Source organism: Monodon monoceros, unplaced genomic scaffold (genome assembly GCF_005190385.1).
Source record: "Monodon monoceros isolate NGI ecotype Baffin Bay Population unplaced genomic scaffold, NGI_Narwhal_1 Super_Scaffold_16, whole genome shotgun sequence".
Taxonomy (NCBI): Eukaryota; Metazoa; Chordata; class Mammalia; order Artiodactyla; family Monodontidae; genus Monodon; species Monodon monoceros.
In genome coordinates this window covers 81,538,244-81,563,647 of record NW_021703772.1, presented here as the reverse complement: position 1 = coordinate 81,563,647, position 25,404 = coordinate 81,538,244, and the positions used below count along the sequence as shown (strand labels likewise).

General features: G+C 36.8%; 1 protein-coding gene across 1 annotated transcript in view; it reads left to right on the top strand.

Annotated features, from left to right (window-relative positions):
* Window positions 1-25,404, top strand: part of MBD5 (methyl-CpG binding domain protein 5) — a 143,240-nt gene that overhangs the window by 55,185 nt on the left and 62,651 nt on the right. The window contains exon 2 of the mRNA XM_029225964.1: window positions 23,262-23,436. The gene's annotated coding sequence lies outside the window, so the exon portion shown is untranslated. The remainder of the gene's footprint in view (window positions 1-23,261; window positions 23,437-25,404) is intronic.

The following is a 25,404-nucleotide window of genomic DNA, read 5'->3' as shown; positions in this document are numbered from 1 at the left end:
CTGGACTTTTGTTTGTTGGAAGATTTTTAATCACAGTTTCAATTTCATTACTTGTGATTGGTCTGTTCATATTTTCTATTTCTTCCTGGTTCAGTCTTGGAAGCTTATACCTTTCTAAGAATTTGGCCATTTCTTACAGGTTGTCCATTTTATGGGCATAGAGTTGCTTATAGTAGTCTCTAAGGATGCTTTGTATTTCTGCGGTGTCTGTTGTAACTTCTCCTTTCCCATTTCTAATTTTATTGATCTCAGTCCTCACCCTCTTTTTCCTGATGAGTCTGGCTAATGGTTTATCAATTTTGTTTATCTTCTCAAAGAACCAGCTTTTAGTTTTATTGATCTTTGCTATTGTTTTCTTTGTTTCTGTTTTACTTATTTCTGCTCTGATCTTTATGATTTCTTTCCTTGTGCTAACTATGGGTTTTGTTTGTTCTTCTTTCTTGAGGCATAAGGTTAAATTGTTTATTTGAGATTTTTTTTGTATCTTTAGGTAGCCTTGTAGTGCTATAAGCTTCCATCTTAGAACTACTTTTGCTGCATCCCATAGGTTTTGGATCATCGTGTTTTCATGTCATTTGTCTCTAGGTATTTTTGATTTCCTCTTTGATTTCTTCAGTGATCTCTTGGTTATTTAGTAACATATTTTTGAGCCTCCATGTGTTTGTGTTTTTTACATTTTTTTCCATGTAATTCATTTCTAATCTCAAAGTGTTGTGGAAAAGATGATATGATTTCAATTTTCTTAACTTTACTGAGGCTTGATTTGTGACCCAAGATGTGATCTATCCTGGAGAATGTTCTGTGCGCACTTGAGAAGAAAGTGTAATCTACTGGTTTTGGATGGAATGTCCTATAAATTTCAATTAAATCTGTCTGGTCTATTGTGTCATTTAAAGCTTCTGTTTCCTTATTTATTTTCATTTTAGGTGATCTGTCCATTGGTATGAGTGAGGTGTTAAAGTCCCCCACTATTATTTTGTTACTGTTGATTTCCTCTTTTACAGCTGTTAGCAGTTGCCTTATATATTGAAGTGCTCCTATGTTGCGTGCATATATATTTATAATTGTTATATCTTCTTCTTGGATTGATCCCGTGATCATTATGTAGTGTCCTTTCTTGTCTCTTGTAACATTCTGTATTTTAAAGTCTATTTTATCTGATATGAGTGTAGCTACTCCAGCTTTCTTGTGATTTCCATTTGCATGGAATATCTTTTTCCATCCCCTCACTTTCAGTCTGTATGTGTCCCTAGGTCTGAAGTGGGTCTCTTGTAGACTGCATATAGATGGGTCTTGTTTTTGTATCCATTCAGCAAGCCTGTGTCTTTTGGGTGGAGCATTTAATCCATTCACATTTAAGGTAATTATCGATATGTATGTTCCTATGACCATTTTCTTAATTTTTTTGGTTTGTTTTTGTGGGTCTTTCTCTTCTCTTGTGTTTCCCACTTAGAGAAGTTCCTTTAGCATTTGTCTGGTTTGGTGGTGCAGAATTCTCTTAGCTTTTGCTTGTCTGTAAAGCTTTTGATTTCTCCCTGTAATCTGAATGAGATCCTTGCCAGTAGAGTAATCTTGATTGTAGGTTCTTCCCTTTCATCACTTTAAGTATATCATGCCACTCCCTTCTGGCTGGCAGAGTTTCTGCTGAGAAATCAGCTGTTAAGTTTATGGGAGTTCCCTTGTATGGTATTTGTCATTTTTCCCTTGCTGCTTTCAATAATTTTTGTTTGTCTTTAATTTTTGCCAATTTGATTACTATGTGTCTCAGCGTGTTTCTCCTTGGGTTTATCCTGTATGGGAGTCTCTGCGCTTCCTGGACTTGGGTGACTATTTCCTTTCCCATGTTAGGGAAGTTTTCTACTATAATCTCTTCAAGTATTTTCTCGGGTCCTTTCTCTCTCTCTTCTCCTTCTGGGACCCCTATAATGCGAATGTTGTTGTGTTTAATGTTGTCCCAGATGTCTCTTAGGCTGTCTTCATTTCTCTTCATTCTTTTTTCTTTATTCTGTTCCAAAGCAGTGAATTCCACCATTCTGTCTTCCAAGTCACTTATCTGTTCTTCTGCTGCAGTTATTCTGCTATTGATTCCTTCTAGTGTAGTTTTCATTTCAGTTATTGTGTTGTTCATTTCTGTTTGTTTGTTCTTTAATTCTTCTAGGTTTTTCTTAAACATTTCTTGCATTTTCTCAATCTTTGCTTCCATTCTTTTTCCGAGGCCCTAGATCATCTTCACTCTCTTTATTCTGAATTCTTTTTCTGGAAGGTTGCCTATCTCCACTTCATTTAGTTGTTTTTCTGGGGTTTTATCTTGTTCCTTCTTCTGGTGCATAGCTGTCTGCCTTTTCATCTTGTGTATCTTTCTGTGAATGTGGTTTTTGTTCCACAGGCTGCAGGATTGTAGTTCTTCTTGCTTCTGCTGTCTGCCCTCTGGTGGATGAGGCTATGTAAGAGGCTTGTGGAAGTTTCCTGGTAGGAGGAACTGGTGGTGGGTAGAGCTGGCTGTTGCTCTGGTAGGCAGAGCCCAGTGAAACTTTAATCTGCTTGTCTGCTGATGGGTGGGGCTAGGTTCCCTCCCTGTTGGTTGTTTAGCCTGAGGCCACCCAGCACTGGAACCTACACAGGCTCTTTGGTGGGGCTGTTGGCATACTCTGGGAGGGCTCATGCCAAGGAGTACTTTCCAGAACTTCTGCTGCCAGTGTCCTTGTCCTCATGGTGAGACACAGCCACACCCCACCTCTGAAGGAGACCCTCCAACACTAGCAGGTAGGTCTGGTTCAGCCTCCTGTGGGGTCACTGCTCCTTCCGTTGTGTCCCGATGCGCACACTACTTTGTGTGTGCCCTCCAAGAGTGGAGTCTGTTTCCCCCAGTCCTGTTGAAGTCCTGCAATCAAATTCTGCTAGCTTTCAAAGTCTGATTCTCTAGGAATTCCTCCTCCCATTGCCGGACCCCCAAGTTTGGAAGCCTGACATGGGGCTCAGAACCTTCACTCCAGTGGGTGGACTTCTGTGGTATCAGTGTTCTCCAGTTCGTGAGTCACCCACCCAGCCATTATGGGATTTGATTTCATTGTGATTACGCCCCTCCTACCATCTCACTGTGGCTTCTCCTTTGTCTTTGGATGTGCAGTATCTTTTTTGGTGAGTTGATGATTGTTCAGCAGTTATTTGTGATTCCAGTGCTGTCACAAGAGGGAGTCTCCATCTGTTTGTATCATCTTTAATTTCTTTCATAAGTGTCTTGTAGTTTTCTGCATACAGGTCTTTTGTCTCCTTAGGTAGGTTTATTTCTAGATATTTTATTCTTTTTGTTGCAATGGTAAAGGGAGTGTTTCCTTCATTTCTCTTTCAGATTTTTTATTATTAGTGTATAGAAATGCAAGAGATTTTTGTGCATTAATTTTGTATCCTGCTACTTTACCAGATGCATTGATTAGCTCTAGTAGTTTTCTGGTGGCATCTTTAGGATCTTCTATGTATAGTATCATGTTCTCTGCGAACAGTGACCGTTTTACTTCTTCTTTTCCAATTTGGATTCCTTTTATTTCTTTTTCTTCTCTGATTGCTGTGGCTAAAACTTGCAAAACTATGTCTAATAATAGTGGTGAGAGTGCAACCCCTGCCTTTTAATTGGGGTATTTAGGCCATTTATGTTTGATACAGTAATTGATTTGGTTAGGTTTGTCTATCATTTTGCTGTTTGTCCCATGTTTTTTATTTTGTATTTGTCCCATTTGATCTTTGTTCTTTTCCCCTTCTCCGTCTATTTTCCTTTTTTGTGTAGTATAAACCTCATGTTACATTTTTAAAAAGTTAAATTGTTAATTATCTTTAAAGATATTTAAATGCAAGAAAAAGATTTGATATGTTTAGCCAAATAATTTCTATTTCTTGTGCTCTACATTCCCTTTGTCTTAGATCCAGATTTCAATCTGGTATTATTTTGCTTCTTCCTGAGGATCTTTCTTTATCATTACTTAAATTCTTTCAGCTTTGTATATCTGAAAAAGTCTTTATATCACCCTCATTTTTTTTTTTTTTTTTTTTTTTGCCGTATGCAGGCCTCTCACTGTTGTGGCCTCTCCCATTGCAGAGCACAGGCTCCAGACGCACAGGCTCAGCAGCCTTGGCTCATGGGCCTAGCCGCTCCGCGGCATGTGGGATCTTCCCGGACCGGGGCATGAACCCGCATCTCCTGCTTCTGCAGGCGGACTCCCAACCACTGCGCCACCAGGGAAGCCCTCACCTTCATTTTTGAAAGATACTTTTGCTGTCTGTAGAACTCTAGGTTGACAGATTTGGGGGTATTTTTTAGTACTTTAAAGATGAGAGCTCACAGTCTCCTCACATGCATTCTTTTTAGTGAGGAATCTGCTGTCATCCTTAACTTTGGTCTTCTGTACATAACACATTCCCCCATCCCTCAGCTGCTTTTCAGACTCTTATTTCAATCAATTTGATTATGATGTGCCTTAGGGTAGTTTTCTTCATACTTTTTTTGTTTGGAATTTATTTTGTTTCTTAGGTCTCTGGGCTTATAATTATCACTAAATCCAAGAAAATTTTAGCCATTGTTTCTTTAAATTTTTTTGTTCCTGCTTTCTTCTTTCCTTCAGGAATTCCAGTTACACACTTGTATTACACTTGAATCATCCCACACGTCACTGACATTGTCCGTTTTTTTTCAGTCTCTTTTCTTTCTCCATTTCATTTTGGATAGTTTCTATCCTTATGCCTTCACATTTACTAATCTTTTCTGCAGTGTCTAATCCACTGTTAATCCCATTCAGTGTATTTTTCACCTCATAGTTTTTGCCTCTAGAAGTTCAATTTGGGTTGTTTTTTTGTTTTGTTTTGTTTTACTATCTTGCATATTTTTTTATATTTTACTATCTTGCATATCTCTTTTATAGTTACAGGAACGCTGCCAATGTTAAAGTTACAGTAACTCTGCCAATGTTCTTATCTGCTAATTCTAAAATCTGTGAGTCTGGATGAGTTTCAATTGATTGATCTTTTTAATTGAAATTTTTATTCATTTAATTGTAGGTTCACATGCAATTATAATAAATAATACAGAGAAATCCCATGTACTCTTTACCCATTTTCTGCCAATGGTAACATCTTGTAAAACCAGTGTAATATCATAACCAGAATACACTGATACAAAGCACTGATCTTGTTCACATTTCCTTGATTTTACTGGTACTCATTCATGTGCATGTATGTGTATTTAGTTCTGTACAGTTCTATCCCGTGTGTACAATTCTGTCCCATGTGTAAGTTCTGTTCTCTGTTTCTAAAATTTTGTCACTTCAAAAATGTTAAATAATGGAATTATATAGTATATAACCTTTGGGAATTGGCTTTTTTCACTCAGCATAATTCCCTGGAATTTCATTCAAGATTGACTGGTTTTATGCCTCACCACATGTTTTATTTTCCTGCTTTTTCCATGTCTGATCATTTTTACTTCATGTTATACACTGTGAATTTTTCCTTCTTGAGTCCTGGGTATTTTTGTATGCCTTTAAATATTCTTCAGCTTTGCTCTGGAGTGCACTTAAGCTACTTGGAAATAACAATTTGATCCTTTCAAGTCTTGCTTTTAAAACTCATTAGGTGGGACCAGAACAATGTTTAGTCTAAGCCTACGTATTCCCCACTATTAGGCAAGACACTTCTGAGTATGCTACTCTATATCTACTGAAATATGAGGTATTCTAGTTCCCAGCCCAGTGTGAATGCCAAGTGCTATTCTCTCTATCCTTTCAGGGAATTCTTTCCTCAGCCTCAGTTATTTTCTTCACATGCATGCATTTATCAGTACTCTGAGGGATGCTCAAAGGGAGCCTTCCACAGATATCTGCATTTCTCTCCCTGCAGCTCTCTCTTCTCTGGCATTCTGTCCTGCAAATTCACACTGCCTTGATCTCCCCTGACTCTTCAGCTACATCTCCTCAACTTAGTCTGCTGAGCTCCAACTGGGTTCACCCTCTCTGCACACAGAATAGAAACTCACTCAAGGCAATAAGCTAGGGCATTTCTAGGGCTCATCTCCTTTGTTTCCTATTTCTGAAAGATCACTGACCTTGATTGACTGATGTCTATTGTTTCATATATTTTGTCTGGTTTTTTTTTTTTGTTAATTTCAAGCAAGTGGGCAAATACGACCCCTGTTATTCCATCTTGGCTGGAAGCCAGAGTCCTCTATGATTTATTCTTAATCAAATTTATTTTTTCATTTTGACATAAGATTTATTCTCTTTGATCAAGAAGACAGAAACAAAATTGAAATTTAATTGTCTTTTAATTTCATTTTATTATTTCAGTGTTTATCCAAATAAAAGTCTTTCCCTGAATCTTCTTCTTGTTCCAATCATAACTTTAAAAGTTCCTTTTACATCTTTAGGATTTTTCTAAAGCCCAATTCATTCTGTACTTGATAAAAGTTTTTATATTTTTCTTGCATGCCTTTTCATTTTTCCCTTCTTTTCTTTCTACTTTTCCTCCTTCTTTCCATTCAGTATTTATTGAAGGCCTATAATGTGCCAGATGCTGTGTTAAGCACTGAGAATAACTTATGGAAAGGATAGACAAAGTCCTTACTCTGTTGTGTAAATTCTAGTGATGAGAGAAAGGCAATAAACATAAACAGATTATTTTATTCAGGAATATGTGCTATGAAGAAAATAAACAAGATGGCATTTTGAGGTGATGTTTGAGCTCAGATATTAGAAGAGTTTAGGAGAGGGAACAGCAACTGCAAAAGCCCGAAGTCAAGAATAAGTGTGACATATTCAATAAACTGAAAAAGGACACAACTGGAGAGTCATTTACAAAGAAGAAACTGGTACAAAATGTAGTCAGGTAAATATCAAGAAGTCAAATGACATAAAGTCTTAAAGGCTGAATCTTCAGTTTATATGACTTTTCTTTTGCTTTTGAAACATACCTCTTTATACCTAAGCCACATGGAAAGCTCCCTGTTCAACCCCTTGAACCTCTACATAACTCTCTGGTTTCTTCATCTTTGGGCTTAGGCTGGTTGTATGGTCATGGTCAGAGTGTCCTTTTTTTTTTTTAATTTAAAACTTTCTTTGAGTTCCTTATAATAGATGCTGACAATGCACTTTTGTCTGTCTTTGAATACTTTGAAATACACTTTCCTAAAGTGTAAGATACCTTTGTGACCACACCCAGTGTGCACTTCCTAGGCTATTACAACCTCCAAGAGAACATGACCGATTTTTCCAATTATATTCCAACTATACCTGTTATTATTATTCACAGTTAAACACAAAGAAGTACTTTAAAGAGACAGTTGTGAACAGGCATCCAAAATTTTGTCAGGCTCTCAGCCTTTATCACAAAAACTTCTATCAGATTGCTTCTCCCAATCCATTCTTTTTTTTTTTTAACTTTTAAATTTTTTTTTTTTTTTTTTGCGGTATGCGGGCCTCTCACTGTTGTGGCCTCTCCCATTGCGGAGCTCAGGCTCAGCGGCCATGGCTCACGGGCCCAGCTGCTCCGCGGCATGTGGGATCCTCCCAGACCGGGGCATGAACCCGTGTCCCCTGCATCGGCAGGCGGACTCTCATCCACTGCGCCACCAGGGAGGGCCCTAAAATTAATTTTTATTGGAGTGTAGTTGATTTACAATGTGTGTTACTTTCTGCTGTACAGCAAAATGAATGAGTTATACATACACATATATCCACTCTTTTTTAGATTCTATTCCCATATAGGTCATTACAGAGTATTGAGTAGAGTTACCTGTGCTATACACTAGGTTCTTATTAGTTATCTATTTTATATATAGTATTGTGTATATGTCAATCCCAGTCTCCCCATTTATCTCTCCCTGCCCCTTCCCCCTTGGTAACCATAAGTTTGTTTTCTACATCTGTGGCTCTATTTCTGTTTTGTTAATAGGTTCATTTGTACTATTTTTTTGGATTCCACATATAAGCGGTATCATATTTGTCTTTCTCTGTCTGACTTAACTTCACTCAGTATGACAAACTCTGGGTGCATCCATGTTGCTGCAAATGGCATTATTTTGTTCTTTTTTGTGGCTGAGTAATATTCCATTGTATATATGTACCACATCTTCTTTATCCATTCCTCCATCGATGGACATTTAGGTTGCTTCCATGTCCTGGCTATTGTAAATAGTGCTGCAGTGAACATTGGGGTTCATGTATCTTTTCAAGTTATGGTTTTCTCCAGGTATATGCCCAGGAGTGGGATTGCTGGATCATATGGCCCAATCCATTCTTTTTTTTTTTTAATATTTATTTATTTGGTTGCACCGGATCTTAGTTGCAGCAGGCGGGCTCCTTAGTTGCAGCATGCACGTGGGATCTAGTTCCCAGGCCCCCTGCATTGGGAGCATGGAGTCTTAACCATTACACCACCAGGCAAGTCCCCTGGTCCAATCCATTCTTAACACAGCAAAAAAGAAATACCTTCCTAAAGTGCAATTAAAGTCTTGTCAATCCTATGCGTATACTCTTGAAAGCTTCCCGTTGCAATGAAAAAAAAATTCACAACATGATTATGAATAATGAGGCCCTACATGATTCCCTCCCTGCCTATTTCTCCAGCCTCATCTCATGCCACTCCCCACTTCCCTCATTACATTTCAGCAACGTGGATCTTCTTTCAGTTTCTGGATCACACCCAACCCTTTTCCAGCTCTGGAATTTTGCACATGCTGTTTCCTTTGCCTAGAATACTCTTGCCCAGATTCCCTTCTCATGGCCAGTTTCTCTCTCATATTTCAGGTCTCACTTAAATTTCATCTCCTCAGGGAGGACTTCCCATCTCTCTAAGGGAGATCTTTCCTACCCCTCACCCTTGTTCTCCCTTAGGTCCTTATTTATTTCTTTCATAGCACTTAACATGACTGCCAGTTATTTTATTTATATATTCATTTCTTGATTTTTGGTCTTTCTCCACCACTGCATTGTAAGCCTTCCAATTGTAGGATCCCCACTGCCTACAACTATGTCTGATATGTAGTAGGCCATAATGGATTTAAATAATTTCATTTGATTTTATACCTAGTTCATATACTTTTGAATGAATGAATGAATAACCATGTTATAAACAAATCATAAAACTTAGAATAAAACTGACCAAAGATTTTCTTTAATACTGAAGTATTAAAAAGTCCAGTGAGGGAAAGGACATATAGGTATTGTAAAATTCTCATTATCTGAATTACTGGTTCAGTGTGACCCAATTACTCTAAACACATCTATAGCTGAACAAATGAAAAAGATTAAGAACAGTATCATCTCACAAAATACATTTTTACTAAACATAATTTCATTTTTAATGTTAATGACAAGTCTTCTTTTTGTATTTTATAAGATTAATCAAGATTTGGTATATGAAATTTCCCTGTGGCTTTCTGGTATTTTATATATATGTATGTGTGTATGAATATTTATATATTTATATGTACAGTCATATATATATGAAGTAGATTGAGGCTACCAAAAATTTTCCTAGAAAAATAGAATTTATACAGTAGTGAGCTGTTTGTGATGCCTGATATAACACCAAAGTTGAAAATATGAAATAGTGTGGGATTTTATCTCTTTATCATTCAGCATTATTCACATAATACAATTAAATCAAAGCACTTGTATTGTAATATCCTGGTGTTTTTATCAAACAGAATATTTTTGTCTGTTGAAAAAAAAGGGGGTGGGGGGGGCATGGAATTCCCTGGCAGTCCAGTGGTTAGGACTCGGAGCTTTCACAGCCGTGGCCTGAGTTTGATCCCTGGTCAGGGAACTAAGATCCCACAAGCCACACAATGTGGCCACAAAAGAAAAAGATATTGTCTGTTGAAGTGTTCATACTTAAAATATATACAAATTATTGCTGCAGTTGTCTTTTGAAGTGTTCATGCCTGAAACATTAAAACTATCACTGCAGTCTCATCTTTGGATTTGTGTATTGTTTATTACTAGTAAGAAATGACCTGGTAATATAAATTTGAAATTTACTTGAGGGTTTCAGGATTATTTTCTTATAAATTTGGTAAATTCCTTTTACTTCTCCCTCTTGTTTTCAGTGTAAAAATTCATAGCTATGTTTTGTTGTTACCTGCTGTGTTTAATAGATGACTTATATGTCAGCATCTGTTTTGGGGGGGTTTTTTTGCGGTACGCGGGCCTCTCACTGTTGTGGCCTCTCCTGTTGCAGAGCACAGGCTCCGGACGCGCAGGCTCAGTGGCCATGGCTCACGGGCCTAGCTGCTCCGCGGCATGTGGCATCTTCCCGGACTGGGTGGGGCACGAACCCGTGTCCCCTGCATTGGCAGGCGGACTCTCAACCACTGCGCCACCAGGGAAGCCCCCAGCATCTGTTTTCTGATTCTAATTTGGATATCTTTCTGACAAAAATAATGAATCAATAAATAGTATTACTGCTCAGCTATGAACTAGAATTAATAAATGCTCCTAAAAGTTACATAGCATTCCAGATACTTTGACTCTCTAGATCAATAGAGACTAGTTTATTAGCTTACAGGTTAATCTGAGTCATCAATATCCTTCTTGAAAACTATAAAAATAAAAATATTAAAACATAACCCTGTTGAAGGTTAGAAACAAAAAGCTTCAATAAAGAGTAAAGTTTTCAAACAGTACCTATAGTTAGAACTAAAAAAATCTTTATCTTTTTATTTTGCACCTTTGCTTCTGTATCAGGTTGCCATGGAAATTTTTTCATTAACATTAGATTGATTTTCCTGAGATGAAATTGCTTGCATCGTATCATCTCCTAATATTCCTAAAGCCTCCTAAGCCAACTTTAGTGGTTTAACCTCCAAGTTCCAGATTCCCAAGAATTTCTGCCATGCTGAGTATTCTTGAAACTCAAATGTAACACACTGATGTGTTCAATGTTAATATCAAGGTTACTGCCATGTTTTCATTCTTGGTACAAAAAAAGTGTTTTAAACATTTTTAGGCATCAAGGAAAAACTTTGAATTGTAAGCTGAAGAATTCCAAGGACATTTACCTAATAAAAATAAAGAAACAAAATCAGATGCTTTTATAAAGGCTTATACATAGTATTCTAGGCTTTTTTGCTATAAAATATTAAAGTTCAAGTTAATGAACAAAGAAAACAGTATTTGATTTGAGTAATTGGACCTTATACACCTCTACGTAATATGTTAAAATTCGTACCTGAGTCAGTTCTTAAAAGTAGAACTTCACCTTGTGTAGACTGCCAAAAATAAACATAGTTTTGTCCTAAGTACTTGATTGCTTCACGCCTCTTGAGTGAACATCCCAAGTGGTTTCCAAAAGTTATTCCTTGGGTTTTGAGGGAACATACCTTGTGTTACTTGTTTTTGAGCACCTAGATTTTTAGTAGATACTCAGTACATGTTTCTTACTACCATGTTTCTTACTGACATGTAATTTTAGCCTAAGATAAGATACAAAAGGCACCCAAGGAAGAAAAGTTTGAAAATTCATGGCATTTGATGTGAAAAGGAACCCAATTTCACCATCAATAGATACAAAAAATACTATTATACATCCTTATGTATGATATTTTAATGTAGCTTAAATGTTTCTACTTTTTTTTTAGGAAGTAACTTTTTATTTTTCTTTATACAAATACAATTTTTAAAAATTCTGCATCTTTTTTTTCAAGCCCAAATTTTATTATAAGATTCAGTGAACATAACTGTTAAATTGCTAGCACAGTTTCTCACTCTTTCACACACTGTTCTTACAGACTGACAGTGCTCTCCACACCTCACTTTGAATAGCACTTAGTAGTTAAGTGATCATTTAAAGTTAGGGACGGTACCTAACTTTTGAGCCTTACTTTCTTTATTTGTCCAATGGAACCAATAATACTTACCCTGGCATTGTCAGAATTAAATGAAATCATTGAGGTGTCTGTCATTGCCTGGCAGAAGGTGTATGTCTATTAAATAGTAGTTCATTAGTCACCCTCCAATGCCTAGGGAAATTCATAGGAATTCGATTTCTTTTCTTTCCTGCCTTTAGCAAGTCTGTGCATCCCAGGCAACTGGAGATCCGGTTTCTTTCAGTCCAACCATGGTGTTTAGAGTCCTTAGGCTTAGCCTGGGAATGTTCATTGTTACTGGCTGACCTTTGCTTCTATGCCTTTTCAGTAAACAGCATTCTATCCTGATGATCTTTCCATAGCAGTACATTAGTGATCATCTCCATTCTAAATGTTTTTACTTTTAGAACATGTTCTTCAATTCATTTTTCCTCACTTGACAATATGTCTTAGAAATTTTTCCATATCACTGTAGAACTACCTCTTTTTTTTTTTTTTGCGGTACGCGGGCCTCTCACTGCCGTGACCTCTCCCGTTGCGGAGCACAGGCTCTGGACGCGCAGGCTCAGCGGCCATGGCTCACGGGCCCAGCCGCTCCGTGGCATGTGGGATCTTTCCGGACCGGGGCACGAACCCGTGTCCCCTGCATCGGCAGGCGGACTCCCAACCACTGCGCCACCAGGGAAGCCCAGAACTACCTCTTTTAACTGTTGTATTATCTTCCATATTATGAACGTTTTACTATTTACCCATTCCCTAGTTAATAGGCATTTAGGTTGTTTTGTATTTTTCATTCTAATGATCAGTGCTAGTGAATATCATTTTACATAATTTACATAAAATTACATATTTTATTATTTTTTATTATTTATTTATTTTTTATTATTTTTCCAAGCATGATAAAGAAGAGGAGCTACTGTTTCAAAGAATATGCATATCTTAAGTTAATACTGGTGCTGATATATATACTTCCTAAAAGGAGGTAAATGGTCCTTCTACCAGTAGTTTGACACTAGCTGTTACCCCATACTCTTGAGCGAACTTGCTATTACCAGCCTTTTAAAAATGTTTACACATCTTAGGAGTGAAAAGTGATACTTTGTTATTGCTTTATTTTGCATTTTCTGATTACTACGAAGATTGAACATCTTTTCTTAAGCTTACAGGCCTTTTGGCATTTCCTCTTCTCAGCCTATCCATATTTATGGTCCATTTATCTTTGGGGCTTTATATCTTTTTTTAATTGACTTTTGGAAGTTACTTATACATTCCAGATACTAATGCTTTAGACTGTTATATATGTTGCAAATATTTTCCCCCTATCAATTGTCTTTTAAGTATTTTGGTGATTCTTTTGCTGAACAGAAGTTTTAAATTTTGATGTAGTCAAATTTAACAGTCTTTTTCATAATTGCATTTGCTTTTTGTATCTCCTTTAGAAGGCTTTCGTAAATATAGTTCAAATAAACATTCTTTTATATTGTCTTACTGCATTTATGTTTTAGCTTGATTTAGTTTTTGTTTTTGACTTATGTCTTGAATCATCTGGAATGCATTTTTGTAAATTACATGAGTTATGAAAGTAACTCATTTTTTTCCCCAAGTGAGTATACAGTCGTCCCAATGCCATATATTGAATTGGCCATCCCTTTCCTACTGATTTAAAATACCACCTCATAAAAAAAAATAAAATGCCACCTCTATCATCAACTAAATTTGCATATCTATGGGTTTATTTGTGGCCAGTCTCTTCTGTTATACTACTTGCCTATTCTTGTATCAACACTACAACTTTTTAATATGTTTTACTATTTGATAGGGCAATTATCCCTTTCTTGTTTTTGTATGTTAGTTTTATACTTAGCTACCTTCTAAATACCTTTGTCCTTGGTTCTAATAATTTTCCAGTTTGGGTTCTTTAGGAAAATGATCATGTTGACTTCAAGTACTGACAGTTTTATTTCTTTATTTCTATTAATCATACCTCATTTAATAGTTATATGTCTTACTAAATATTCAAGGCCAAGCCAATTCCACATAAACACCTAAGAAGGGACACATTTTTATCAGCTTCTCCAGAAGGTTTTATACTTCTCTACCTATCCCTCTCCCAAATTTTGTCCTCCATTCACGCAAGATGGATTGGAGTTTTCTTTCTTCCTTCCTTCCTTCCTTTTTTTTCTTCCTTTATTTTCTTTTCTTTTTTTTTTTTAATGAACAGTTCTTTAAGCTTGAGTTACTCCAACCAATATATGGGGCTAGGGGAATTAACAAGGTAGAGAAGCAATTCAAAAGTAGAATAGCCCATTATATTAATCTTTTCTGACCTGAAGTCGAATTTTTCTTTCTCCTTTATTTATTTGGGCATTTAATCACTTTGCCTTATAATCTTCAAAAGTCTATGTTTTGTCTCCCCAACATTTTAACTCCTTCCGATTAGGCTATTTCTCCTGCCTCATATACTCACAGTTCCTTTCCTCCTCCCGATACCTGTACTGCATGTCCTTTAACTTCATATAAACCTGTATTCCAGCTTAGATTCTGTGTTCCATATTTCAGTCACACAAGTGCCATATCTCAGACTTCATTGCCCCTCTATCTTTTGCCCACCTCTCTTCAAAACCATGCTCCTATTTTATTTTTGTTTGATTTTCTTACATTTTCTGAAATAATTTCAAACTTACCGAGACGTTGCAATAGTGCAAAGAACTCTATTCACACAAATTCAGCAATTAACATTTTGCCATATTTCCTTTATCATTCTGTCTTGCCCCACTCTTTGTGAGTGTTTGTGTATATTTTTTAGAATACTTTGATATTAAATTGCAAAAATCATATAATCTGTTTTGTTTTTGTTTTTTCTGTGCCTATACTCAATAAGCCAGAGGTCCAGCTCTGTCCATACTGCTATCTTGTCTGATAAGTCATGTTCTAGTGAATAAGTTCACCTTTTGGATTCTGCCATAAATTCATGATCATTGACCTAAAATTGGCTTTCACCGCTACCTATATATGAGTGACTGTTTTTAAATTTACAAATAGAGGGATGTTTGGGGATATCATTTTGTTATGACGTCCTGTATGGAAATTTGATCAGATGATACATTGTGTGTGATTTCATTTGTCTGGAATCACTGAGATTTCCTTTATGGCCAGCTATTTTTATTTATTTACCTAATATTTACATAATGCTTACTATGGGCCAGGAGCTAAGTACTTTATAAATCTTCACTTATTCAATTTGCTCAACACTGTGTGGTAGATATTAGTATTATCTTCAATTTGCAGATGAGAAAATTGAAGAAGAGAGATATAACTTACCCTAAGTCACACACCAAGAGGTAGAGTTGAAATTTTATTTTCAGCAGTCTGGGTCCAGAATTTGTGCTCTTAACCACAATTTTTAGGGTTTTCCCCCCAAGATTCTGTTCTTTTCCATCTTGTTCAACCTCACTTTTTAAGAGGCGGGTATTAAAAGTTATGCTTTCAACTTAATTTTTTTTTTTTTTTTTTTTTTTTTTGCGGTACGCGGGCCTCCCACTATTGTGGCCTCTCCCGTCGCGGAGCACAGGCTCCGGACGTGCAGGCTCAGCGGCCATGGCTCACAGGCCCAGCCGCTCCGCGGCATGTGGGATCTTCCCGGACCGGGGCACGAACCCGTGTCCCCTGCATCGGCAGGCGGACTCTCAACCACTGCGCCACCAGGGAAGCCCTTTTCAACTTAATTTTCATGGAAACAGTCATTCTCTTTTTATATTTATATTTCATTTGTTTACAAAATATTTTATTAAATTCCTAAATGACACCAGCAAGTGTTATTGACTCAGACAGCTTTGGAAACAACACAACTGATATTCAAAAGCATATAATTCAGGTGGTAAGAGTAGAAGTAAGCTTTTGCCTGTTTTCAAATGGAAATGCTGTTTTGATTAATTCAGTGATTTGTTTATGTGGAGGTCCATTAAGAGACTTTCCTCTGTAGTTCAAATGAGAATATGTTCTTCAAGTAAATAAAGGCAGAATCACTGAAAAGTTATTTTCCATCTGACAGGTGTCATTATCAGAAAATAAGTACATAGGAATGAAATTGCATTTGTAAATTAAGATACTTGTAGACCAGCAATGCTTATGTTAGAAATGTCATGGATCTATGATACCAAAGCTGTTTTTAGCTTTATGTGCATAGAGATTCATCCTATGCTAGGAAGACTGAATATTTTTTAAAGCCGTATTTCTGATACTCCCTAGCACAAGTTCTCCACTTCAGTCTGGTCAGGCTCTTCCCTCATCCCACGGGTATCGAATCTCAGTAAACATATATAAGATTGAGTTGAAAACATTGAAGTCATCTTTATAAAGTATTTCTTGCTTTTCTAGCTTATGTAGAAACGATAGCATTGGAATGACCAGGAGAACATCTAGCTCAGAGGAGGTTCTTCAGAGTTTTCCAAACGTTGGACACTAATTTACATTTTTAAATTATATTAAGTATTTTAACACAGTCACAAAAATAACATGCCCACTCACATGTGTTATACCAAATTGTAACACATGAACACATCATGAAACAAAAATAAGCTGTGCTGCTAGTTTATATTTTTATGAACTGTTGACTAAAGCCTTGCCACCAATTTCCCTGTAGATATTTGAACTTCTTATGAGTATGCATTTTTATTTTTAGTTGGCCTTTTTTTAAAACTTGAGTCCATTGTTGTATCTCCAAATCAAATTATGGAAGCAAGAGAATAGCTGCAGCATATGTATGCTCCATTAAATAAATACAAATACGACATAGAGGAGTCTTCCTGCCATGTATCCTTATCACTCCTTTACAATTCTGCAATGGCAAATTAATGTGATAATATTGTATTAACGAAAGTCTTCTTGCTTAATTTAAGTTTTTGGTAGTTCTTACCCATATTTTGTATTCATGACCAAAGACATGAGTAATGATTAGATATAGTCATTCAATTTTGGCAACAGGATTTTCTTTACTTCCCTTCAAGCTTCTAGACCACTTTGATTGCAGCGATTTCAATATTGCCAAAGCCAAATTTGCTATTTTTCAAAAAAGTTGACATTTACAATAGCTTTTATGTGGTAATCAGAATTGTCTCAATATTATAAAACCAAAACAAAGTACAGAAATAAATTTGTTGATGAAGATTACTTAAATTGCAACTGTCACCTATATCCCTTGGTTTCATACGTTTTATTAATCAAAATAGCCCATTATTCTTATTGATGGATTTTAATAAGTAATATTATAATTTGGTCTTCCAAAATGAATTATTACCAACAAATCTCTTTTTCTGCTTTTTATAATGGAAGTTCCATTTAGATTTTATTAGACAAAAGAGACCTCCAACTAAAATAATTTGAAAACTACTGATCTAGTTCAGTCCATTAATCTTAGCAAATTGAAAAATTAAAGCTCAGGTTACATATCTTGCTCAAAGTTATAAGCTGGAAAATTGTAGATACCAAACTTCCTGTTCGTTCACTGTTCTTTCTATTATGTGTTATCTCATCTCTGAGTTCCTATAGTACATTTAGTTTATGCCATACCATTTAGCATTTAATGCCATGGTTTGTATACAGGCATTCATTTATTTATTCAACAAGTAATTTTCTGTGTGCCGGATACTCTTTTTTTTTTTTTAATAAATTTATTTATTTATTTATTTATTTTTGGCTGTGTTGGGTCTTCACTGCTGCACGCGGGCTTTCTCTAGCTGCGGTGAGTAGGGGCTACTCTTCGTTGTAGTGCGTAGGCTTCTCATTTGCGCAGGCTTCTCATTGCGGTGGCTTCTCTTGTTGCGGGGCACGGGCTCTAGGCGCCCAGGCTTCAGTAGTTGCGGCACGCGGACTTCAGTAGTTGTGGCTCGCGGGCTGTAGAGTGCAGGCTCAGTAGTTGTGGTGCATGGGCTTAGTCGCTCCGCGGCATGTGGGATCTTCCTGGACCAGGGCTCGAACCCGTGTCCTCTGCATTGGCAGGTGAATTCTTAACCACTGCACCACCAGGGAAACCCATGCCAGATACTCTTTTTTGGCACTGGAAATAGTCTCTGAATCCAAAAGTTGAGCTGAAAATAAAATAAGAAAAGTAGATTCTATTCAGCCTTCATTTGATTTTGGTTAAATAAATACACACCTACAATTGATCACCTTGTGTATCACTGATTGGTTTTAACATATCATTAAGAACTTTTATATTTGTGATTATATTTTAGGGGAGTAAAAAAAAGTTCTCTAGGTGAGAAAAACAAATAATTCAACTCAAAGCACACTGTTTTCATACCCAGTACCTGATAATGTAAGTACATAAAACAGAATATGGTAAGGGCTGTTACATGCATGTAAGCAGTACTGTAGAATGAGATAGTAACTCTAAACAGGAGACTGGAAGAGGCTTCATGGAGGAGTTGACCCTGGAATTTAAAGGACAGAAGGTTGCTTTAAGAAAGTGAGAGGAAATCTTTCTGTGCCCAGGGAACAACACGTGCATAGGCATAGAGTTGTGAACAGTTGTGGCATTTCCAAGAAAGATTAATGCATTAGAATACTAGGATGTCTTGAGAGAAGTGGTGAATAAGCATTTTTAGGCATCATTATATGATTGAACAACGGAAGTAATGAAATGTGAGGACTTTTTATATTGTACACCAGGTATTCCTCATGCATCTACCTGTTTCTATTCCTAAGTTCTTGAAGAACACTGATGGTATTTTGTACTTGCCCATTTATGGTGACAAGTGCAGTGCCATACATGGCAAGGGCTTTGTATATCCTTACTGATTAATTACACTCATCATTCACTCAACAAATATTTTTGGCTCCAGCATGTGTAAGATTCTATACTTTGTGCTATGAGAAGTAAAAATAGTTGCGATACAAAGCCAGCCTTCAAGAAGCTATTGAGCCCAAAGCACAAATTAGTCTGGGATAAACCATAATGGGAAAGAATATTAAAAAATAATGTCTATATGTGTAAAACTGAGTTACTCTGCTGTACAGCAGAGATTGGCACTACACTGTAAATCAACTATACTTCAAGTTTAAAAAGTTTTTTTTAATTAGCAAGGGTTTTTGTCTGTTATGGTGACTAAAACATCCATATGTTCACAGAGCTTATGTTCTTATCAGAGGAGACAGACAATAATAGGATAAATAGTAAAATACAGTATGTTAGATAGTGATGAATACTAAGAAGAAAAGTAAAATAGGAAAAGAGGGAAATTGATTATCAGACAGGAAAAGGAAAGGTAAAATTATTTAATTTCTCTTGCCTCAGTTTCCTCAACGCTAGAAAAGAAAAAGTAGTAGTACTTACTTACAGGGCTGTGACAAGGCTAAGTGAGTTAATATGTGTATGTATAAAGTCCCAGAAGATGGTAGGATGTCAGCCAGTATTATTTATACATTTGGCCAGAATAACTTTAGCACAACAGTCATCTTATTTTCATCACTTATGGACTTCTTTTATTTTAAGACATACTTTTATTAAAGGATATACTTCCAAACAGTTTTGAACTACTTTATCTATGGAGGAAGGCTCCCTCATCCATATCTTGTTTGTTTTAGCTTCTGCTTCCAGTGCAGTCACATCTAAATCACTTTCTTACTGAAGTGAATCATCATCCTTTCATAGTATTTCTTATACAGAACAATATTTGCTTATCTGGTTGTCAGGGCATCATTTTCTATTTCAGGTATCGGGCAGGCATCCAGATCTTCCTGTGGAAAATATTCATTAATGCCTCGTCACTTATCACATCTCAGGGTTAACAGATCTAACAAAATGAGTCCTTTATGCTTGCTTACCAGCTAAAAATGAGTACCATATTGGGATTATTATTGCCAGATAAATATAAAATCTTCAATATTAATCTTTTGGAACTAAGATCATTTGCATGGATTAGGTAAGGTTTCAGGCCTCCTACTAACCTTTCTTTGCCTGTGTAACCTCTGCACATCCTTAGATGTATCCTGCTTCCCCCTTTCTCTGATCCCTGAAAACTGGACTAGCTCTTTCTTTGTGTTCATTTAGCGCTCCATACTTAGCCCTAGCACAGCTGGTGTCACTCAGAGTTCTAATTAATTACCTGTTTACCTGACTGCCCACCTCCCTACCCTCCACTGCTCAGACAGTAAGCTCCTTGAGCTAGGGGAACAATGTTCTCTTTAGGTCTGGGCCCCGAGTATCTGTTACAGTGCTTCACATGTAGTTGACTCCCAATAAACTTAAAACATTAAATATAATGCCAGGAGTACCTTTAATATATCAGGAATATAGAAACGTAGTTATTTAACCTTGGTCCCACATCCCTTAGTTGTTTCTTTGTCTCTCTTGGCTGCTTTCTGAGGAATAGCGTTGCTCAAGCATGCTGCTACACCCTGTCCTACACAGTCCCCTGTCCTGCTTTGGCCTAAAATCAAAAAGAAAAAGAAAAAGTAGGCCAGATATCTGGAAAGACCTCAAAGGTAGAGGAGCACCCTGTGGAGTACTGTGGTCCAGGATGTGATCCCTACTTTTCCAATTTTAAAACATTGACTTCGCCATTCCTCTCAAGGGTGATGGGCCTCCTAGGTTCTGACAAAGACCATCTATATATATATTTTTTTTTTAACATCTTTATTGGAGTATAATTTCTTTACAATGGTGTGTTAGTTTCTGCTGTATAACAAAGTGAATCAGCTACACATACACATATATCCCCATATCTCCTCCCTCTTGCGTCTCCCTCCCACCCTCCCTATCCCACACCTCTAGGTGGTCACAAGGCACGGAGGTGATCTCCCTGGCTATGCAACTGCTTCCCACTAGCTATCTGTTTTACATTTGGTAGTGTATATATGTCCATGCCACTCTCTCACTTCATCCCAGCTTACCCTTCCCCCTCCCCGTGTCCTCAAGTCCATTCTCTATGTCTGCGTCTTTATTCCTGTCCTGCCCCTAGGTTCTTCAGAACTTTTTTTTTTTAGATTCCGTATATATGTGTTAGCATACGGTATTTGTTTTTCTTTCTGACTTACTCCACTCTGTATGACAGTCTCTAGGTCCATCCACCTCACTACAAATAACTCAATTTCATTTCTTTTTATGGCTGAGTAATAGTCCATTGCATATAAGTGCTACATCTTCTTTATCCATTCATCTGTCAATGGACACTTAGGTTGCTTTCATGTCCTGGCTATTGTAAATAGTGCTGCAGTGAACATTGTGGTACATGACTCTTTTTGAATTATGGTTTTCTCAGGGTATATGCCCAGTAGTGGGATTGCTGGGTCGTATGGCAGTTCTGTTTTTAGTTTTTTAAGGAACCTCCATACTGTTCTCCATAGTGGCTGTATCAATTTACATTCCTACCAACAGTGCAAGAAGGTTCCGTTTTCTCCACACCCTCTACAGCATTTATTGTTTGTAGATTTTTTGATGATGGCCATTCTGACTGGTGTGAGGTGATTCCTCATTGTAGTTTTGATTTGCATTTCTCTAATGATTAGTGATGTTGAGCATCCTTTCATGTGTTTGTTGGCAATCTGTATATATCTTCTTTGGAGAAATGTCTGTTTAGGTCTTCTGCCCATTTTTGGTTTGGGTTGTTTGTTTTTTTGATATTGAGCTGCATGAACTGCTTGTAAATTTTGGAGGTTAATCCTTTGTTAATTGCTTCATTGGCAAATATTTTCTCCCATTCTGAGGGTTGTCTTTTCGTCTTGTTTATGGTTTCCTTTGCTGTGCAAAAGCTTTGAAGTTTCATTAGGCCCCATTTGTTTTTGTTTTTGTTTTTTTTACAGTACGTGGGCCTCTCATTGCTGTGACCTCTCCTGTTGCAGAGCATAGGCTCCAGATGCGCAGGCTCAGCAGCCATGGCTCACAGGCCTAGCCGCTCTGTGGCATGTGGGATCTTCCCGGACTGGGGCACAAACCCGTGTCCTCTGTATTGGCAGGCAGACTCTCAACCACTGCGCCACCAGGGAAGCCCCCCATTTGTTTATTTTTATTTCCATTTCTCTAGGAGGTGGATCAGAAGGGATCTTGCTGTGATTTATGTCATGGAGTGTTCTGCCTATGTTTTCCTCTGAGAGTTTTATAGTGTCTAACCTTACATTTAGGTGTTTAATCCATTTTGAGTTTATTTTTGTGTATGGTGTTAGGGAGTGTTCTAATTTCACTCTTTTACATGTAGCTGTCCAGTTTTCCCAGCACCACTAATTGAAGAGACTGTCTTTTCTCCATTGTATATTCTTGCCTCCTTTGTCATAGATTAGCTGACCATATGTGTGTAGGTTTATCTCTGGGCTTTCTATCCTGTTCCATTGATCTATATTTCTGTTTTTGTGCCAGTACCATACTGTCTTGATTACTGTAGCTTTGTAATATAGTCTGAAATCAGGGACCCTGATTCCTCCAGCTCCGTTTTTCTTTCTCAAGATTGTTTTGGCTATTCAGGTATTTCATGTTTCCATACAAATTGAAATTTTTTGTTCTAGTTCTGTGAAAAATGCCATTGTTAGTTTGATAGGGACTGCATTGAATCTATAGATTGCTTTGGGTAATATAGTCATTTTCACAATGTTGATTCGATATTTGCAAGAATTTAATTTATAAACCAGGTGACCTGTTTGTTGGTTGGTTTGTTTTCATTGATTGAAATACCTGTATCTGATATCTAAGTCACTAACTTAATGATATCAAAGCTCCTATGAAATCCATCAAATAATTAGAGGGTTGTTCAATGCCTGTGGAAACAGAACAAAATGAGTTAAACTGCACAGAACAAAATGAGTTAAACTGCACCAAGGATTATTTTACCCACGCTGAGTAGCAACCTTGTCCTTGTCTCCCTGATGGCTAGGAGAAAATTAAGTAAGGGGTAATAAGGTCTCAAGTATACTTTTGAAAGTCCTTATAATGTTTTTCCTTATTTGCTAAAAGGAAGCCGTTTTAAAAGTCAGGGGAAAATGTCTTTTTGTAACTCAATAATGATAATGTACAATTTGGTTCCATAATTCTTTGATCCCAACATTAAGTTCCTGAAATAATGATAATGTGGTATTGCTGACAATGGTGCTAAGAAAGAAGGAAAGATAGAGAATTAAAGTTGGATGAGCATTCTCTGTACCCTCTGACTCCTCTAATTCAACGATCACCATAGTCACAGGGTTAAATCAATTTCATTAAGAAAGTTGACTGTGTGTGCTTGTGGTTTTAGCTGGCTTACCGGCTGGTATTCCTTCATATACTAACAATGTGTGAAGATTCACTACAGAGTAGAGTTCATCCTCTACCCTTGTGAAGAAACAATGAAGTGTAGGTTAAATGGTCATTAAAAGAAATAAGTTGTACCTCTTGTCAAGGTCTACAGTCTGTCCTTCAAGCCTTACCTCAAGGTCCTTTCTATTCCAGAAGGTTGGAAACCCAAGTGCCTACGGAGGCCAGGCTGGTGGGAATGAAGCAGGAAGCCACTGCAGTGTACTGGAGAGCCAAGTCCTTTCTGAAGGAGCAGCCACTGCTCCGTTCCAGATAATTGTTGCAAGGCAGGAATGCTGACCTAGTGTTACCACATTGTCCAGTTTCTCAGGTAAAGCAGGAAATGCAAATTTTCATGTGACATCTTTTGATTTAAGTATTGTCAATTAATTCACTTGTATTATTATTCTCAAACTGTGTGCGTGCCAGATACTTCCACAGGTGGGATTTGGCCCAGAGCCCTCGTGTTTGTAACTTGGTTTTGTATTTTGCTTACCTATTTGTTAAATTGCAGACTTTATTTTCTACAGGTTTTGCTTTGCTTCAGCATGTTCTCTAAAATATTCTATGCCTGGTTTTGTGCTATTGAAACTACCTTTCTCTCCAACCTGAACATTTTGTGCATAAGTTTTCTTTGGCTGCTACATTTTCTCTGCCACCATCAGCATTCCACTGAGCAGTCAAATGCTAGATGGAGTCTCATTGAGACACTTTTCTTATGTCACCACTAAACATCTACAGGTATTACTACTTCCTCATTTCCTTCCTGATGTGTAAGCTAAATAAACACAGTAAAAGATCATGGGATTTAGAGATTGTATGCTTTGGGCTCCCCCTTCTAGAATTTACACAGAGACTGTCTTCTTTCTCTTGCATCTTAAGAACCTTATCAGATAATTAATTACATTATGGTTATCCTTTACATTTAATTATGTTTGCTGGAGATGTTGATTAGACTTAAGTGTTCCTAGATATTTATACATATAAAGAGACAATGTATTTGTTTCTTCAATGGCTGAGGAATCTTCCTATTTTCACTTTGAGTAACTTGATTGTCAGTGTTACAGGGGGGCGGTGGGGACCATTACCTCTATGTGGAACTACTTACTCCAGGAAGGAACTTGGCATCCATTGCCAGGTGAATTGAAGAATGCTAAAACATTTTTTAAGTAAAAGAGTACATAAACATTAGTTGTTTCAATATGTTGTACAACCCCCAGATGGACAAAAATCACAATTGTTTCATTCTTAGTACAGTTTTGATTTTAAAAAATTGATATACATTCTTTTTTTTAACAATGATTTGACCTATTGAGCTACCTTGAGTAGCCAAAATACTAGTAATTCACAGATAAAATGTGAAAATAACCCCTTAAACTTGCTTAATGCACTCTTAAAAAGATTATGTAAATGTAAGCAAGTATTTTTTATAAATAATCTTTATGAGAAATTTTACTATACCATAGAAAAGCAAAAATAGCCAACTATGTTGATGCCAAATATGCAGAAATATATCATAAATAAATTTTCCCTCAGAGTTATAGTGAGTTTATTAATTAGTTTATAAATGTTCTGTTGTGACCTGTTACTACACTTTAAAACAGTTCTCTGAATTTTTTTTAAAGAATATGTATTTGGGAGCTGTGATTGTTCACTTTTTGGCTTCTAAGAAAGTAAACTGCATCATAGTCATTTTCTACATGTGCATACAAACCCTCACTTTCCTTCTATATTTTTAAAGGCACAAGGGAAGCTGTAACTTGAAGTTAGCTGCCTCAGTTGCTTTTTCTTTGTCGTCATGTAGAATGGTGAGCGCAAAGAAAAAGCTCAGTTATGTGTAGTAATGCATGTGAATTCCTGAATATCATAAGGGGGAGTTATAAAGAGAACTAAATTTAGACGTGGAAAGCCAAATAATGACTGGAGAAACCAGGGAAGGCCTCTCTGAGGAAGTGACATGTAAAAACTGAGATAAACAGAAGTTGGTTTAATGAAAAACATGGGGATGGCAGATGACATTGCAAGCAGAAAAGTAAGGGTGACAGCCTGAGGCATTTTAGAACCAATCAAAGGGATAGCCTTAATTTTTCTTTCTACTATTTAGGTCAGTCAGGTTAATGTGGTATTCTTTCTGACTCTCCCTATCTTTTTCTCCACTTAGCTAAAACAGAAAGAGAAATAATAGCATAATACTAGACACAAAGCTTGTGACTGTTTCCAATAAAAATCTTCCCTAATGCTTTTAAGTATTGGGGAAACATTAATTAGCTGTTCTATGGATATAACATTTAATTTTTTT